At 47.4% G+C, this 5,401-nt stretch overlaps 1 pseudogene; it reads right to left on the reverse strand.

The window, feature by feature from the left end:
* Positions 1–1,761: 1,761 nt before the first annotated feature.
* Positions 1,762–2,481, reverse strand: LOC105513009 (annotated as a pseudogene).
* Positions 2,482–5,401: the final 2,920 nt, after the last annotated feature.

Below are 5,401 nucleotides of genomic sequence, written 5' to 3' on the forward strand. Positions count from 1 at the left end.
AGAAGGGATATAGTATATAACAGATACGAGTATGGAGTTGGCCAGGTGCCATGGCTCACACTTGCAATCCCAATACTCTGCAAGGCTGAGGTGGATGGGTTGCTTGAGCCCCTGAGTTTGAGACCAGCCTGGGCAACATGGCGAAACCCCGTCTCTACTAAAAAATACAATAGCTGCAGTGGTGGTGTGTGCCTGTTCTCCCAGCTACTTGGAAGGCTGAGGTGGGAGGATCGTGTGAGCTCAGAATGTCGAGGCTGCAGTGAGCTGAGACTGTGCCACTGTACTCCAGCCTGAAAGACAGGGTGAGACCCTATCTCAAAAAAAAAAAACAAGTAACAGTAGGGAGTCAAGCCACACTGTTTAAATTCTATGTCCACCCCTTACTACATAGGATTTCCAAGGGAAGTCAATTAATTTTGTGCCTTTGTTTCCTCAGTTGTGAATAATAAGATCTACCTCTGAGAACTGTTGTGAAGTTTCAATGAATCAATACATGTAGAACACTTTGATGTTGCTTGGCTTTAGGTAAACACTCTGTAAATGGTAGCTATCATTATTCAAGGATGTCTACTTGGAGTTCTAAGAATTAAGCAAAAGTCTTCTTTTTTTTTTTGAGACAGAGTTTTTGCCTTGTTGCCCAGGTTGGAGTGCAATGGTGCAATCTCCATTCACTGCAACCTCTGCTTCCTGGGTTAAGCTATTCTCCTGCCTCAGCCTCCCAAGTGGCTGGGATTATAGGTGCATGCCACCACACCCAGCCAATGTTTGTATTTTTAGTAGAAACGAGGTTTCACCACGTTGGCCAGGCTGGTCTCGAACTCCAGACCTCAGGTGATCCACCTGTCTTGGCCTCCCAAGGTGCTAGGATTACAGGTGTGAGCTACCACACCCTGCCAAGTTTTCTTAACTTACCACAGAGTTTGAAGAACAGGAGAAGAATATTAGAACCTTAGACCTTTTTAGAAAGTATGCTTCTTACTGTTTTCAAAATTTTATTTATTTATAATTTTTTTCAGTCAGTGGAAAGACATTTAATTTGAAATTAAAAAAACAAGATTATCAGCCAGGTGTGGTGGCTCACATCTGTAATCCCAGCACTTTGGGAGGCCAAGGCAGGCAGATCATGAGGTCAGGAGTTCGAGACCAGCCTAGCCAACATGGTGAAACTCCATCTCTACTAAAAATATGAAGAATAGCTGGGTGTGGCATCAGGTGCCCATAATCCCAGCTACTCAGAAGGCTGAGGCAGGAGAACCATTTGAACCCGTGAGGCGGAGTTTGCAGTGAGCCAAGATTGTGCCACTGAACTCCAGCTTAGGCAAAAGGGAGCGACTGTCTCAAAACAAAAAACAAACAAACAAAAAAACAAGATTACCAAGAAAGAGCATTTGTTTCCTCCTGTCTACCAGAGTCAACTCCCCATTGGATGTGCAGCAGGACAACCCTTTGCTGCCAGACCCACTCTGAGGAGGAAGCAGACAAGACCTGCCTCTGCCCACCTTCTGTCCAGATGTACAGAATGAGACCCCACAGAGCAGCAAAGGGCCTTAGAGACCCCTGAACCAGAGCAGCCAAGGGGCTAAAAGTCCCTTCATAACCAAAACTCAACCCAGACCAAGGACAATTTGCCTGGGCTGCCAAAGGCTCAGTACTGAGGACAGATTCAAGCTCTGCGGGGGCCACCGCTCCCTAAGCCCAGGGACACCCATCCCACCTGTCACCCATTACTGCTGCTCTGGCAAAGGGTGAGAAGCACTTCCATTACTCACAGCCATGGTAGGAGCCTGGGGACCCCCGGCCTTGCCATACTCCTGCTCCAAGTGGCTGGTAGAGAGGTTGGGCTGGCTGGAGCCTCGCCCAAAGGTGATCTGGTTGCTGCCCATGCCAGTGGCAACCTGGGCCATGTGCTCTTTGGTTTTGAGAGCCTGGGCCCTCTCTCAGCCTTCAGCCGTTCCTCATCTTTGAGGAGGGCCATCAGTTGCTTTGACTTCTCATGCACATTGATGCCCTGGTCCTTGTCATCTTGGTCAATGTACTGGAAGTCCTTCAGGGTCTGGATGGTAAAGATGTTCTCACGGCACTCCTGGGCCACACACTCGGAGCTGTCTTGATGAGGTAGTCCAGCAGCAGCAGCTCCTTGTACACATGCTGCCAGTTCTTGCTATGGTCATTGAGCCGCTTCCACACCATGCTCATGATCTCCGAGAAGGCCGCCATGTTGTAGGTCAGGTTCGCAATCTCAGTCATCAGAGAGCTGGATGGGCCCCATGGGTCATTGGAGGTGGCTTTCCGAACTTTGATTTCTGCCTCTGAGTAATTGTTCACAATGTTTTTCATCTACTGTCTGATAAAGTCATCATTTTTCTTTGTTACACATTCAAAGCCCTTCAAAGACAGAAACTTTCCTGTCCTTGGTAAGTGCACACCCTGTGAAGGTTCACTTTCCATAATTGAGCTGGAACAAGATCCCTGCATGGTCATTTCCTCCTTTGGAGCCTCAGATCCAAAAAGCCGGAAGCCATGACCAGGCTACAGTGAAGTCCATGTCTGTTACGTGAGGCTCCGGCCCACAAGTTTGGTAACCTCCATCTGCCTCATCACCAGTGAATACCTAGTACTAGCACTGTGCCCGACACAGAAATGAACACTAAAATCCTTGGAATCTCCACAGTGATGCCTTTTTGCCTGTGAACGATTGACGGAGGGCTGGCAGCCCCTAGGCAGCTTCAGGATGGGGCTGGTCACCAGAAAGACCAAGGCAGGATCAGTCCAGGGAGGGGACTGAAGGTTAAGTTGATCACCAGTGGCCAATCATTTAGTCAATCGTGTCTCCATAATGAAACCTCCATAAAAACACAAAAGGACGGGTTCAGGAAGCTTCTGGATGGCTGAACACATGAAGGTTCCTGGAGGGTGGCACCTAGGTATGGCGTGGAAGCTCTGCACTCCTCCTCCCATACCTGGTCTATGCGTCTCTTCATCTGTATGCTTTGCAGTATCCTCTGCTCCTCCAGGCTGGTGTGAGTGTGCCACCAGCGCTGGGGAGGCGGGAGCATCGGAGCCCGTGGAGCCATGGCTGCCGCATCTGGCTCTGTTTTCTGAATTTTAAATCAATGGACAAAAGTAAATATAATATTTAGATATGTATCATCTTTTTTAAAAAAATTGGAGAATTTAGATATATGTAGAGTAAGGGACTTGCCCAAGGAATGAATGAGGAAGATTGGCATAAGGATTCCATCTTCTGATAGTCTGATAATCTCTACAGCATTGCTTACACGTGTAAACCATAATCTTCAAGCGAAAGTAAATACCCAGAGCTTACTTTGGGTTACATATATTATTAATACTTTTGTGCCCTTTGGTGGCTTTATAAACATAGTTTTAAATGAAAAGTGATTGATACGGTTTGGATGTGTTCCAACCCAAATATCATCTTGAATTATAGTTTCCATAATCACCACGTGTGTGTGAGGGACCAGGTGGAGATAAATGACTCCTGGGGATGGTTTCCCCCATCCTGTTCTCATGATAGGAAGTCAGTTCTCATGAGATCTGATGATTTTATAAGTGGCTTCCTCCTCCTCCTTTCTGCTGCCATGTAAAGAAGGAAATGTTTGCTCCCCCTTCCACCATGATTTTAAGTTTCCTGAGACCTCCCCAGCCCTGTGGAACTGTGAGTCAATTAAACTTTCCTTTATAGATTACTCAGTCTAGGGTACGTCTTTATTAACAGCATGAGAACGGACTAATGCAGTGAGTTAAAGTCCAAGGTGAATTTATTTAGTGAATTGAGTCATTTTACCTCTCATTTGCCTTTCCGTGCCAGCAACTTTAAGATAGGATCTATACCCAGGCAGGGTAGAATAATTAAACTGGGAAAAGGAAACCATGTAATTTAGGCCAAATGACCTGTTTGGGCCTGAACTATCCAAATAACTACGACTAAATTGGTTGTTCTTGTTTTTGTTTCTTTGTGTTTTTTTTTTGAGTCGAAGTCTCACTGTCACCCAGGCTGCAGTACAGTGGCGCCATCTCAGCTCACTGCAACCTCTGCCTCCTGGGTTCAAGCGATTCTCCTGCCTCAGCCTCCTGAGTAAGCTGGGATTATAGACATGTGCCACAATGCCTGGTTAATTTTTTTTTTTGAGACAGAGTTTAGCTCTTGTTGCCCAGGCTGGAGTGCAATGGCACGATCTCAGCTCACTGCAACCTCCGCCTCCCGGGTTCAAGCGATTCTCCTGCCTCAGCCTCCCGAGTAGCTGGGACTACAGGCACCCACCACCTGCCTGGCTAATTTTTGTATTTTTAGTAGACACGGGGTTTCACCATATTGGCCAGGCTGGTCTCGAACTCCTGACCTTCTGATCTGCCCATCCTGGCCTCCCAAAGTGCTGGGATTACAGGCGTGAGCCACCATGTCCAGCCAAATATGTGTATTTTTCCCATCCAGGTACTAACCAGGCCTGACCCTGCTTAGCTTCCGAGATCAGATGAGATCAGGTGCGTTCAGGGTGGTATGGCCGTAGACAATATGTGTATTTTTTAGTAGAGACAGGGTTTCACCATGTTGGCCAGGCTGGTCTCAAACTCCTGATCTCAAGTGATCTGCCCACTCGGCCTCCCAAAGTGCTGGGATCACAGGCGTGAGCTACCACACCTGGCCTTTTTCGTTTTATTTTTAAGTTTACTTATTTTTGAAACTAGAGGATCAGCAATAAAAGTGGATAAAGAAAGAACTAAATTATCCAAACTACCTCAATTGTCTACCCAGGGACAGTCAGTGTTGATCTTTATTTTTTTATCAGTCTGATGTAGCTTTTATTGAGTAAAGGAAAACGGGAATTCAGCCACACGAGACAGAGGTTCCAACTGATCAGAGCGCACAAACACCCTTCCTGTCTGTGTGATGGCAACCACACCAGCACATGGGGCACAAGGAAGCCACTGCTGCAAGGAGGTGGTTCCCACTCTCACACACAGGAACAGCTCCTGGTCAGTCCCAAGAGGCAAGGACAGAGGGCACGGTGGCTCTCACAGAGTTACTTTACAAATAAACTCTGTGCCTTCCTCAGGAGTCTCTTACAACACTTTTAAAAAAGATCTGGGCCAGTCGCAGTGGCTCACACCTGTAATCCCAGCACTTTGGGAGGCCGAGGCGGGTGGATCACCTGAGGTCAGGAGTTTAAGACCAGCCTGGCCAACATGGTGAAACCCCGTCTCTACTAAAAATACAAAAAAATTAGCCAGGCGTGGTGGTGTGTACCTATAATCCCAGCTACTCGGGAGGCTGAGGCAGGAGAATCGCTTGAACCCGGGAGGCGGAGGTTGCAGTGAGCCAAGATCGCGCCATTGCACTCCAGCCTGGGCAACAAGAGCAAAACTCTGTCTTAAAAACACA

Source organism: Colobus angolensis, unplaced genomic scaffold, assembly GCF_000951035.1.
Source record: "Colobus angolensis palliatus isolate OR3802 unplaced genomic scaffold, Cang.pa_1.0 Scaffold220, whole genome shotgun sequence".
NCBI classification, from domain to species: domain Eukaryota; kingdom Metazoa; phylum Chordata; class Mammalia; order Primates; family Cercopithecidae; genus Colobus; species Colobus angolensis.